The sequence below is a fragment of the Loxodonta africana genome, chromosome 5 (assembly GCF_030014295.1).
Source record: "Loxodonta africana isolate mLoxAfr1 chromosome 5, mLoxAfr1.hap2, whole genome shotgun sequence".
In the NCBI taxonomy this organism is placed as follows: Eukaryota; Metazoa; Chordata; class Mammalia; order Proboscidea; family Elephantidae; genus Loxodonta; species Loxodonta africana.
The window spans coordinates 5,118,916-5,133,947 of NC_087346.1; positions in this window are offsets into that span (position 1 = coordinate 5,118,916).

A 15,032-nucleotide genomic window follows, 5' to 3' on the forward strand; every position below is an offset into this window, starting at 1 on the left:
CTCTGTGACTCCCATGAGGTGCTGGAAGGCTTTGAGTGGAGATCCCAATGTGGCAATTAACCCAGGCTGAAGTTTAAAGCTAATAACCGGGCTAAGCTATGTGAGTATGAACTAAAACGACTGGTTTTCAGCTAGTGCAGCTACACCAGTTGATGAACAACTAGATCCGACTAGAGTCTAGCTGTTTCCACAACAAACAAGAAAAGCTACCCAACCTCTCCTTCTGATCTTCTCTCACTATCTTTCCAATTCTCAGATCTTCCTAATGATCAAATCAGCTACAGGAAAGCTATCGTTCCCCTTCATCAGGACTTGACAGAAGAGATGAGGGTTTCCCACAATCTCTGACAGGCCTGTTTTAAGTCACAATATTAAAGTCAATTCCTTTGTTAAAAAAGAACCAAAGAGAAAAGTTGTCTAACACACACACAAAAAGTTGCAATTTAAAAGAAAGAATAATCTGAAGAAACAGAATATTTCTCCTTATGTCAAAGAATTGTAATAAGATTCAGGAAAAAGTAGATAAAATATATCTTTTTATTTATTTGAATTTTTAAATTATTGGGCTTATAATTCCTTCCAAAATACTATGTGCCAGTTATTCTTCTAATTGTTTAACACTATCTAACCATTTAACACATTTATACATTAACACATTCTGTTATCATACCAATTTCACAAATGCCATTTTTAAGAAAAATCAAGAGCATGTTGTACCATATTTTTATGTAAGTAAGGAGCACTATCTACATTTTTTTGCCAACTACTCCCCCCCTCTGCAAGATATTTTTGTAAATATGCTTTGCTAATTTTTTTTCCAGCATATATATGGTATATGTGAATATAGAGGTAGCAGAAACACAGAGATAAAAATCTGAGATTAGGAAAGAATCATTGGCACCTGGAATAATATGTAACATAGACTAAGGGCCCAACAAATATTTGTTGGCTTAAATTTATTGAATGTGAAATGTAATTTCTGATTTTAAAAATACAACATGAACAGTAAATCATAGATTTTTTTTTTTTTTAGAACAAAATAATGCTTTAAAAGTTCTCATAAAATTAAAAAATAAATGATGGAGATAAAATGAAACCAATAAGAGGAATTTGGGACAGGTGACATACTGACAATTTTTAATGATATTATAAATGCTATCACAGGAAGAAATATGGAGGATAAAGTACATTGTAAAAATAATAGCAGAAAAAAATTTGAAGAAAAAATTTTATTTATTTATTTTTTAATGATGTGTTAACCACACTAGGTTAAACTGATAATGATGATGATAACTGACATTAAACTAATAATCATTAAATTCCAGTGCTCTATGTCTGTAAAATCATTTAATGTTCACAACCTACTAACTCTATTGAACTCTTTTAAAGGAGTACCATTGTTATCAGCATTTTGTAGATGCAGACACTGAAACACAGGGTGATAGTTAAGAGGCTGGATTCAAATCCACCCAGACTTTCCCTGAGCTCTAACCCCCTCTCTATCATATTGTGTTGATGAAAAGAGACCCAGGCTCATCTTAGTAAAGAGGCTTCACTGCAAGAGTAAAGAAGTTGTACTTGGTCATGCAGAAATACCAAAAAGAAGTACTCTTAAAAAATAATAAACTTTGTGCTTAATAAAAATAGACATGAGAGTTGCCTAGCACAAAAATAGGCACTAAAAACAGTGAATCCATTTCCATAGAATTTTGAGTAAAACAGATTGTAACTCAAAGGTTCTATATATAGTCATATAAAATCTCAGAAAATTTACTTCTTGGGGGAAAAAAGATAATTCAAAAATATTTGGAGCCAACAGTAAAATAAATAAAAAGAATTTATTCAATAATATGGAAGCTTTGATAATAAGAACAAGTAGCCAATAAAAAATATATGAAAAAGCTATTAATAGATTTATAAATCATCATGTATATGACAATAATAATGTAAGACATGTTTTATTATTAATTAATTTATTTGTTCAATAGTTATTGATAGCTATGTGCTAGGTCCAAGGATTTGAGTGAACAATACAGATATAGTCCTATTCTTGTGTAATGTACTTTTTTAGTAACTAAAAAATCAGGTTTGGTAACTGCCATGAAGAAAAATAAAGGAGAGTTAGGGGAATAAAGAGTGAGGGTGGTAAGGAAAAATCTGTGTGTTAAACAGAGCTTTGAATGCAGGGAATGAGGAAATGAATCTGGCAGCTTTCTGGAGGATGATCACCCTGAGGAAAAAAGATAGCCAGTGCAAAAGACCTGAAGTTGGAGAATGCCTGACTGGTTTCAAAGAAATGAGTGAAGAAGTGAGTTATGGGATAAGGTCAGAGGGAAACGACATCATTTAGGCTAGGGGCTGACAAACTACATCTAAGGGTCGAATTCTGCCTGCTGCCTGTTTTTGTAATACAGACACAACCATTTATTTTGTCATATTGTCAATGGATACTTTGACCAAAACCACAGCATACTTGAGTAGTGCATTTAGAATTTATGAACTAAAAAGCAGAAAATATTTACTAATTGTCTTCTTACAGAAACAGTTTTCCAGAACCTGGTTTATACCATTGATAGGGGTTAGAATCCAATATGAGAGAGGAGAGAAGAGAAGCCACGGGCAGGTTTGAGCAGAAAAGTGATAAGGCCTGACTTATGATATAGGTGGATCATTATTGCTGCCATTTAGAAAACAGGCTTTATCAGTAAAGGTGTAGGGCAAAGGGAGTCAATTGTAATCAAGCAAGTTACACATGATTTAGACTTGGGTGGTTGAGGTGGAGTAAGTGAGAGGTGCTTGGGCTCTGTGCATATTTTGAAGAAAGTGTTCAAGGGATTTGATGACTGATTAGATGTGAGGTGAGAGAGAAAGGGGTATCAATGGAAACTGAAAAGATTTTTCCCTGAGTAACTGGTACAATGAAGTTTCCATTTTCAGAGATAATGGAAAACTAGATTGTAAAATAAGAATTTTTACCAATCCCTGTATTACTAAGGATAAGAGACAATACTGTTTAATTCTTGACATTGGCAGGTTGTGAAATAGGAATAGTGTCTCTTTGGAAATTACATTATTTTCCATATTACTCTTATTTAAAATTCTAACCCACGCAATGTGAAAAAAAAAAAATACTGTTAAATAAAACCAAATTAAAACCTAAAAGAATATAAAAAAGGAATATTAGTCTTGTCAAAATATAATACCTTTTTAAGAAAAAATCTTTAAATTAAATTTAAAGAAATGCCATCAACTTAAAAAAAAATACATGAAACATATATCACTCAAAAATTTAACGTGTTTGTTGTTGTTAGGTGCCGTAGAGTTGGTTCTGACTCACAGTGACCCTATACACAACAGAATGAAACACTGCCCAGTCTTGCGCTATCCTTACAAGAAATAAAGAAAAATCAAATGAATTGACATAAAATAGACAAAATAATATACTGTAATTTTAAGTATTATATAAAGGTGTACGTAATATTCAAGTTTAAAATTGCAAAACTGAATGCAAAGTAACCTAAGAAATGGAAATTAAAATTAAAATGTCCTAGTTAATAATTAGTACTTAGCTCACTACTTAATAATATAAATATTAAAAAAGCAAGAGTATCCAGTGCTGGTGAAAATTCTGGTGAAAAAATAACACCCCTCTTATTCAGAATATAAAAATGTAATTATTTTAAAAATTGTATTAGCAAAAGGTAGAAAATAACTGAAATATTTAATGACAGAAATGTATAAAATAAATATAAAAACACAAATACACAATACACATTTAATCACATGTAGTAGATAATCACCTGAATAAGTCACATAAGAAAAAAAAAAAACAAATTACAACACAAATATATCATTTTGTGGGAGCTAACTTATTAATAGAACTATACCCAGAATCTACAAATGGCCCACTTTTCACTCAGAATAAATCATTCATTCATTCATCCATGTATTCCTTTTTTATGTATAAAGAATGTTGTAGATTCTAGGATTGATTATAAAGGGTGAGACAAATGCCTGATTTGTCTTCAAAAAGATCAAATCAACAGTGAATAAATACGTTTCTTTTTAATTAGCTTAATTATAATGAAAATGTTTGCAAACTGCTATATTAAAAAAAATGAAAAATAGGTGGAAGAGTGGAATATAGAAGAGAGAATAAGTAGAAGAATCAGGGTAGAACATACTCAAAAAGAGAAACTTGTCTGAGCAATTTACTAAATACACAAAATTGAACAATGCATTTAGAATCTTCTATGTAGTCTTGTGGAGTGTAGGAAGTAGTTGGAGTGCTGGGAAAGAGGGAAGAAATGAGTTTGGCAAAGTGGTTTTTGACAGAATATTATATGCCTTTTAAACATTATGAGAACATTGAATTTCATATTATAGACAATAAGCAACCGTTGAAAAATGTGTGCTTTAGTTGGGTAATTTTACTGCCAATTTGAAGTATGAATGTAGAGAGAAACCAGAGACAAGGAGAATTAGAAGGCGAAAAGATGATGAGATCTTATTCAAATAAAATAAAGGAGAATGAATTAAGACATATTTTTGAAGGTATAATTACAATAATGATGATATATAATTACCTATTTGCCCTTAGGTGGCACAAATATTTAAGTGCTACTAACTGAAAGACTGGTGATTCAAATCCACCTAGAGGCACCTCAGAAGAAAAACCTGGCTATCTATTTTTGAAGGGTCACAGCTGTTGAAAACTACGCACAATTCTACTCTGAAACACACGAGATCACCATGAGTTGGAATCAACTGGAAGGCAACTGGTATATCTGTATATATACAGTGAAACCTGTGAGAGCCAGAATGCAACAGGACTGCCTTGTTTTTCCAGACCTTGCAAGTTTTCCATCTTTGATAAAGGTCAGTCTTTCCACTTTTCTATCTCTCTTTATTAGTGGAAAATATTTTGAGTTTTCACTTTCTGACAGGTTTCCACCTTACACAGGTTTTACTGTAATATATCTCCCTGGCTGTCACAAAATGTTTAAGCGCTTAACTACTAGCAGAAAAATTGGTGGTTCAAACCCACCCAGAGGAACCTCAAAAGACAGGTCTGGCATTCTGTTTCTGAAAGGTCACAGCCTCAAAAACCCTATACAGCAGTTTTACTCTACATACATTGGGTCACCATGAGTTGCAATTGACTCAAGGGCAACTAACAGCAACAATGTGTGTGTGTGTATGTAAACATGTTATGGATTAAATTGTATCCTTCCTAAATGTGTACTGAAATTTTAACTTCCATTAATGCAATGCAACGCAATGTGATTACTTTCCATAATGCAATCTAATATTATGTTAATGAGACCATACCAATGTGTCCTAAACCTAATTACTTTTGAGTTATAAAAAGAGGAGATGAACACAGAGACAAGGAAGCACAAATAAGGGGACGACAGATGCCATGTAAAGATCACCAAGGAATTGAGAACACTGGGGTTACAGAAGCTGAAACAAGAATCTTCCCTCAGAGCTAACAGAGAAAGGGCCTCCCTTATAGCCAATGCCCTAAATTCAGATTTCTAACCTGCTTAATTGTTAAAAAAATAAATTTCTGAGAAAATAAGTTTCTCTTCTTTAAATTCAATGACTTGAGGCATTTCTATTAAAGCAGCACTAGGAAATTAAGAAAACACACATGCATATATACATATTGACTGAGTGATAGCTCCATGATTCCATGAGACATGGGCAAAAAAATTATTGGGTGTGTATTAATGTCATCATCTTGAATTAAAAAATAAATTTGTCATGAAAACGCCTCTCTAAGGTGAGCCTTAATGTTAAAGATCTTCCATTGCACTTACCAGTTCTTGGCGGTTACAATAGAAAATAAAGTTGAGCTCTACACGTTAGGGAGAAAGTCTTTAAATCCTTCCGGGCAAGAACCATAACTATCTAAATTTCTGTTATATTTCCATTTCATACTATCGCATAAAGATGGACATCCTAAGCATTAGTGTACTGAAATGGACAAGTACTGGCCATTTTGAATTGAATGATCATATGATCCACTCTGCCTAAAATTACAAAATCAGGAGGGACCTGATCAAGGATATTGTGCTTGGTAAATTAGAGGATCAGTAGGAAAGAGGAAGATCCTCAAGGAGATGGACTGACATGGTAGTTGCAACAATGGGTTCAAACATAGCAAGGATTGTGAGGATGGCTCAGGACCAGGTAGTGCTTCCTTCTGTCATACATAGGATTGCTGTGAGTTGGAACTGACTTGATGGCACCTAACAAAAACAACCACAGAATATTTTAGATGAATGAGTGAATGAAATCCTTATGATTAAACTTCTGACAATTTCAGAAAGTGAAACAATAAACTCTTTGCAATGACCTTTCATTCCTGTTACAGACAAACCAAAGTGTGACAGAAGAGAGTGGATCATATAATAAAATTTGGAAGACAATGTCAGTAATAGATGTTGTCTTTTCTTTTTTTTTTTTTTTTTCAGGAAAGAAGACTCCACTGTGCTTCTGAGAAGGCAAAATGTAAGGAATACCTAACATGGAGTGGCAGTGATCTACATTTCTAGATTTAATTTTAAAAAGCTCTTTCTGGACTTCATAGAGATCAAATTTTGAGACTTACTAAATATAAACTATAAAAACACAGGATAAAGGAGTTAATAAAAATAATTTTCAATTATGACTACTAAAAATTAGGGGTCATGTCCTATATCCCAGGAAATAATATGTTTCTTAAAAGAAATTTTTTTTTACACTTTAAAATGGTACTTCTATGAAAAACATTTTTATGAGTTGCTTTCTTTAATGTGTTCCAGTGCTAAATTGTATGCAAATGATCTCAGTTTTCAAAATGAATGTGATAGGGAAGGGGGTAATTTATTGAGTTTGCTACTATTCTGAAGAATTTAAAATAAATAAGAAATTTTGAAAGGGACAAAAAACAGGGTTTTTTTTTTTTGGCTCTTGATGTAAAGAGGCATCTCAAGAAAAATACATTATCTCTCTTCTTTGAATAGATCAAGTGAGAAATTAGGAATACTGATAAAGTGAATGGGAATACTATAAAAGCAAGAGGTTCTGAACAGGCCAATCAAAGGAATATGAAATACTATAGCTAGGCATTTATTTGTATCTAAGTTTAAGAATGAAAAAAGGCAATGGAGTGATTTTAATTCCAAGCTAGTTGGTATGTAGTTCAAATAAACACAGTAATTCTAAGACAGGGAGTAAAGGCCCTGAGATTGGAGGGTGCCTGTTTGAGATATAGTGAAGAGACTGGGTGGTTAGAGGAGAAACAAATAAAAGAAATAGGGGGTTGAGTATGGAACCTAGAGACTTAGTAAGACAGAGAACTAGGCGCACCCCATATCTGAAAACAAAACAAGAAGAAATGGGCCAGGGCATAGAAACAAAGCCATTCCCCAGAATAATGGGGCAGGGTATCTAAAAATAGCTGGCAAAAAGGCGGGACCAATATGGCTCACTGGGTAGAAGCTTCTGCTGATCCCTCTTGCAACAAAGACTTGAAAAAACAAGTGAATCAATTACATACATGACAATCTATGAACCCTGATCATCAAACACAGAACAAAGGAGTTGACCTGAGGGACAGGGTTGCAAAAAGCCACACGCTGAAGCAGTGACTGCTTCCGGAGCTGGCTTGCCACTCCAGAGCCTTGATCCCTCACAGTTCCCTGGAGCCAGAGTGGTGGGGCTGATTGTGGCTTACTGAGATGGGGCAAGCACGGGATGCAGCCTTAGCCCCCTGGAGTAACCTCAGCAGGGACCCAGCCAGCACATGCAGGCTACACACTGACACGGCTGACAAGAGAATGAGAAACCATGGGGAAGCAGTGACTGGTTTCAGAGCCTGAAGCACAGTGTCCCAGCCAGAAAAACTTGGTGCTGGGGTTTGGACTAAGTGCAGAGGAGCTGATCACAGCTTCCTAAGACGGTGCAAGCATGGGACAAAGCCCAAACCTTTGGGGGCAATCTCAACCCAGCCAGTGCACACAGGCTACACATCCATCTGGAATCTCAGATAAAACAGTCCTTGCTAAACAAGATAAGTAACTATGTCTATCTAGCTCCTCTTATCTATCTGATCCCTCCTATCCCTGCCCAAGCTGGCTTCATTAACATTGGAAGTCCCTGGGCCAGGGAGTGAAGTGCTCTGTGGGTTTTTTTTTTTTTTTCTTCATAACCCACTCTCCTGGCCTGAGAGAAACAGCAATTAACAATCAGGGGAAAAAATCCTTCCCTGACTTCCCTAAACTGAAATAATAATACAGAACCAGCTCCAGCCAAGCATAAGAGATCAACGGTCCCTGGCTTTCATTCCTACAGGGAACCAGGTGGCTATTATAACTCAAAGGCAATTCTGATAGACATCTGCCAGTAATTGTTTTAGCTGAGCATTGGAAAGACAAGTTCTGGAGGTCTGATACCTCTCTACCTATTAAACAGAGCCCTCACTGATCCACAGCACGGAACTGAGGGCTAAAGCTCCACCCATATTACCTAGCCACCTGTTAAAGGGGTCTGAGGATAGTGGATAGTGATGCCTACCAATCTTTAGAGGTACAAGCATTGGGTGCCTAAACTACAGCTGCAGAGCCCACCCACCAGAGTGCTCTAGAGAACAGAGATGCTCCTACCACACTGGCATGTGGCGGAAGGATGTCAGCAAACTGCCCTCCTCGGAGTGTGACCCCATGCCACTACTAAAACCTGCTGCATACAACCATCACCACTACTCCTCTAAGTTAATAGGTGACAGACTACACCACACACTAGGTGACCCACTATTAGAATACCTAAGCTGATTCTATTCAAGAAGAGTGACTGGACTCATAGACTCATATATCTGGTAACAAGTCCAACCAGCTGGTAACAGGACATAAGTGATTCAAAGGCTACAAAAATCAAGATAGTGCAATCCAGTAGCCCATCTGGGTGTATTGAAACAAAACAAAATAAGACTCAGTGAGCAAATATAAAATAATTCATTACAATATCTTATAGATGGCTCGGAGACAGCAGTCAATATCAAACCACATAAAGAAGCAGACCATGATTGCTTCCACAAACCCCCAAATCAAAGAATCAAAATCTTTCCCAGATGAAGATATATTCCAGGAATTGCTGGCTGTAGAAAATAAAAAAAACTAATATACAGAATGCTTCAAGACACAGGGATGACCTCAAAAATGAAATAAGGTAATCTACAGAAAAAGCCAAGGAATACACTGATAAAGCAGTGTAAGAAATCAAAAAGATTATTCAAGAACATAGTGAAAAATTTAATAAGCTGCAAGAATCCATACAGAGAAAGCATTCAGAAATCCAAAAGATTAACAGTAAAATTACAGAATTAGACAACTTAATAGGAAGTCAAAGGAGTAGAATCGAGGAATTGGAATGCAGAGTGGGGGAGGTGGAGGATAAGACAATTGACACCAATATAGTTGAAGAAAAATCTGATAAAAGAATTTTAAAAAATGAAGAAACCCTTAGAATCATGTGGGACTCTATCAAGAAGAATAACATGTGTGTGATTAGAGTTCCAGAACAAGGACGGATAGCAGAAAATACAGAGAGAATAGCTGAAGACCCGTTGGCAGAAAACTTCCCTGGCATCGTGAAAGACGAAAGGATGTCTATCCAAGATGCTTATCCAATCCCATACAAGAGAGATCCGAAAAGAAAATCACCAAGACATATTATCATCTGACTTGCCAAAACTAAAGATAAAGAGAAATTTTTTAAAAACAGCCAGGGATAAAGGAAAAGTCACCTACAAAGGAGAATCAATAAGAATAAGTTCAGACTACTCAGAAGAAACCATGCAGGCAAGAAGGCAATGGGATGACATATACAGAGCACTGAAGGAGAAAAACTGCCAGCCAAGGATCATATATCCAGCAAAACCATCTCTCAAATATGAAGGTGAAATTAAGATATTTACAGGTAAACAGAAGCTTAGAGAATTTGCAAAAACCAAACCAAAGCTACAAGAATTACTAAAGGAAATTCTTTGGCCAGAAAATCAATATCGGATACCAACACAACACAAGGTCACAGAACAGAACAACCAGATATCAACTCGAATAGGGAAATCACAAAAACAAATTAAGATTAATGAAAAAAAAATGCTCAAAACAGGAAGTCATTAATGCCATTATGTAAATAAAAAAAATGTAAAAGATTACAATAATCAAAAAAAGGGGGACTAAATACAGGAGGCATAGATCTTCCATATGGAGAGGAAACCAAGGTGATATAGGACAATATAAGTTAGGTTGTTACTTAGAAAAATAGGGGTAAATATTAAGGTAACCACAAAGAGGTCTAACGATTCCATACTTCAAAATAAAAACCAAAATAAACATACCAACTCAGCAAAAATTAATTCAAGTACTATGAAAATGAGGAACACACAATTTACAAAGAAAAACTTCTCAGTACAAAAAAGTGAGTGGAAAAATGAAATTGTCAACAACACACAAAAAAGGCATCAAAATGACAGCACTAAACTCATCTATAATCATGCTGAATGTAAATGGACTAAATGCACCCACAAAGAGACAGAGAGTAGCAAACTGGATAAAAAAACACGATCCATTTCTATGCTGCCTACAAGAAACACACCTTAGACTTACAGACACGAATAAGCTAAAACTCAAAGGATGGAATAAAATAATCAGGCAAACAACAATTAAAAAGATCACAAATGCCAATATTAATTTCTGACAAAATAGACTTTAAAGTTAAATCCACCACAAAGGATAAAGAAGGACACTACATAATGATTAAAGGGACAATTTATCAGTAAGATATAACCTCATTAAATATTTATGCAACCAATGACAGGGCTGCAGGATACATAAAACAAACTCTAACAGCATTGAAAAGTGAGATAGACAGCTCCACAATTATAGTAGGAGATTTGAACATACACCTTTCAGTGAAGGACAGGACATCCAGAAAGAAGCTCAGTAAAGGCACGGAAGATCTAAATTCCACAATCAACCAACTTGACCTCATAGACATATATACAGAACACTCCACCCAACAGCTGCAAAGTATACTTTTTTTTCTAGTGCACATGGAACATTCTCTAGAATAGATCACATATTAGGTCATAAAACAAATCTTTGCAGAATCCAAAACATCGAAATATTACAAAGCATCTTCTCAGACCATAAGGCCATAAAAGTGGAAATCAATAACAGAAAAACCAGGGAAAAGAAATCAAATACTTGGAAACTGAATAATATCCTGCTCAAAAAAGACTGGGTTGTAGAAAACATTAAGGAGGGAATAAAGAAATTCATAGAATGCAATGAGATGGAAACACTTCCTATCAAAACCTTTGGGACACAGCAAAAGCAGTGCTCAGAGGTCAATTTATATCAATAAAGGCACACATGCAAAAGGAAGAAAGAGCCAAAATCAGAGAACTGTCCCTTCAACTTGAACAAATAGAAAGAGAACAACAAAATAATCCATCAGGAAGCAGAAGAAAACAAATAATAAAAGTTAGAGCAGAATTAAATGAATTAGAGAACAGAAAAATAATTGAAAGAATTAACAAAGCCAAAAGCTGGCTCCTTGAAAAAATTAACAAAATTGATAAACTGTTGGCCAGACTGACTAAAGAAATACAGGAAAGGAAACAAATAAGCTAAATAAGAAATGAGATGGGCCATATCACAACAGACCCAACTGAAATTAAAAGAATCATATCAGATTACTATGAAAAATTATACTCTAACAAATTTGCAACCAAGAAGAAATGGATGAATTCTGAGAAACACACTACCTACCTAAACTAACACAAACAGGAGTAGAACAACTAAATAGATGCATAACAAAAAAAGGAATTAAAAAGGTAATCAAAAAACTCCCAACAAAAAAAAGCCATGGCCCAGACTGCTTCATTGCAGAGTTCTACCAAAACCTCAGAGAAGAGTTAACACCACTACTACTAAAGGTATTTCAAAGCAGAGAAAAGGATGGAATACTCCCTAACTCATTCTATGAAGCCAGCATATCCCTGATACTAAAGACAGTACAAAAAAAAAAAAATTACAGACCTATATCCCTCATGAACATAGATGCCAAAATCCTCAACAAAATTCTAGGCAAGAGAATTCAACAGCATATCAAAAAAAATAATAATAATAATCCACCATGACCAATTGGGATTTATACCAGTATGCAAGGTTGGTTCAATATTAGAAAAACAATTAATGTAATGTACCGTATAAATAAAACAAAAGACAAAAACCACATGATCTTATCACCTGTTGCAGAAAAGGCATTTGACGAAGTCCAACACCCATTCTTGACAAAAACCCTCAGCAGAACAGGAATAGAAGGAAAATTCCTCAACATAATAAAGGGCATTTATACAAAGCGAACATCATCCTAAATGGAGAGAGCCTGAAAGCATTTCCTTTGAGAACGGGAAACAGACAGGATACCCTTTATCACCGCTTTTCTTCAACAGTTCCACTCTGTCCTATAGGGTCGCTACGCGTCGGAATCGACTCGAAGGCACTGGGTTCTTCTTCAACATTGTGCTGGAGGTCCTAGCCAGAGCAATCAGGCTAGACAAAGAAATAAAGGGCATCCAGATTGGCAAGGAAGTAGAGTTATCTGTATTTGCAGATGACATATACACAGAAAACCCTAAGGAATCCTCAAGAAAACTACTGAAACTAATAGAAGAGTTCAGCAGAGTATCAGGTTACAAGATAAGCATATAAAAATCAGTTGGATTCCTCTACATTAACAAAAAGAACATCAAAGAGGAAATCACCAAATCAATACCATTCAGTAGCCCCCAAGAAGATAAAATGCTTAGGAATAAATCTTACCAAAGATGTAAAAGACCTATACAAAGAAAACTACGAGGTACTACTGCAAGAAACCAAAAGGGACCTACGTAAGTGGAAAAACATACTTTGCTCATGGATAGGAAGACTTAACATTGTAAGAATGTCTATCCTACCAAAAACCATCTATATATACAACGCACTTCCAATCAAAATTCCAATGACATTTTTTATTTTACTTTTTATTTTTTTTAAATAGTTTTTATTGTGCTTTAAGTGAAAGTTACGAATCAAGTCAGTCTGTCACATACAAGCGTATATACACCTTAGTACATACTCCCATTTACTCTCCCCCTAATGAGTCAGCCCACTCCCTTCTTCCAGTCTCTCCTTTCGTGACCCTTTTGCCAGTTCCTAATCCTCTTTAACCTCCCGTCTCCCCTCCAGACAGGAGATGCCAATATAGTCTCAAGTGTCCACCTGATGCAAGTAGCTCACTCCTCATCAGCATCTCTCTCCAACCCATTGTCCAGTCCCTTCCATGTCTGATGAGTTGTCTTCGGGAATGGTTCCTGTCCTGGGCCAACAGAAGGTTTGGGGACCATGACCACTGGGATTCTTCTAGTCTCAGTCATACCATTAAGTCTGGTCTTTTTATGAAAATTTGGGGTCTGCATTCCACTGTTCTCCTGCTCCCTCAGGAGTTCTCTGCTGTGCTCCCTGTCAGGGCAGTCATTGGTTGTGGCTGGGCACCATCTAGTTCTTCTGGTCTCAGGATAATGTAAGTCTCTAGTTCATGTGGCCCTTTCTGTCTTGGGCTCATAGTTATCGTGTGACCTTGGTGTTCTTCATTCTCCTTTGATTCAGGTGGGTTGAGACCAATTGATGCATTGTAGAGGGCCGCTTGTTAGCATTTAAGACCCCAGACGCCACAGTTCAAAGTGGGATGCACAATATTTTCATAATAGAGTTTATTATGCCAGTTGACTTAGAAGTCCTCTTAAGCCATAGTCCCCAAACCCCAGCCCTTGCTCCACGGACCTTCAAAGCATTCAGTTTATCCTGGAAATGTCTTTGCTTATGGTCCAGTCCAGTTGAGCTGACCTTTCATGTATTGAGTATTGTCCTTCTGTTCACCTAAAGTAGTTCTTATCTACTAACTAATCAGTAAATAACCCTCTCCCACCCTCCCTCCCTCCCCCCTCACGTAACCACAAAAGAATGTGTTCTTCTCAGTTTATACTATTTCTCAAGAAATTATAATTGTGGTCTTATACAGTATTTGTCCTTTTGCATCTGACTAATTTCACTCAGCATAATGCCTTCTAGATTCCTCCATGTTATAAAATGTTTCACAGATTCATCACTGTTCTTTATCGATGCGTAGTATTCCATCATGTGAATGTACCATAATTTATTTAACCATTCATCTATTGATGGAGACCTTGGTTGCTTCCAGCTTTTTGCTATTGTAAACAGTGCTGCAATAAACATGGGTGTGCATGTATCTGTTTGTGTAAAGGCTCTTATTTCTCTAGGGTATATTCCAAGGAGTGGGATTTCTGGGTTGTATGGTAGTTCCTTTTCTAACTTTTTAAGAAAACGCCAGATAGATTTCCAAAGCGGTTGTACCATTTTACATTCTCACCAGCGTTGTATAAGAGTTCCAATCTCTCCACAGCCCCTCCAACATTTATTATTTTGTGTTTTTTGGATTAATGCAAGCCTTGTTGGAGTGAGATGGAATTTCATCGTAGTTTTAATTTGCATTTCTCTAATGGCTAATGATCCAGAGCATTTTCTCATGCGTCTGTTAGCTGCCTGAATACCTTCTTTAGTGAAGTGCGTGTTCACATCCTTTGCCCACTTTTCGATTTGGCTGTTTGTATTTTGTCGTTGAGTTTTAACAGAATCATATAGATTTTAGAGATCAGGCGCTGCTCAGAGATGTCATAGCTGAAATTTTTTTCCCAACCTGTAGGTGGTCTTTCTACTCTTTTGGTGAAGTCTTTAGATGAGCATAGGTGTTTGATTTTTAGGAGCTCCCAGATATCTGGTTTCTCTTCGTTATTTTTAGTAATGTTTTGTATTCTGTTTACTCGTTGTATTAGGGCTTCTAAAGTTGTCCCTATTTTTTCTTCCATGATCTTTATTGTTTTGGTCTTTATACTTAGGTCTTTGATCCACTTGGAG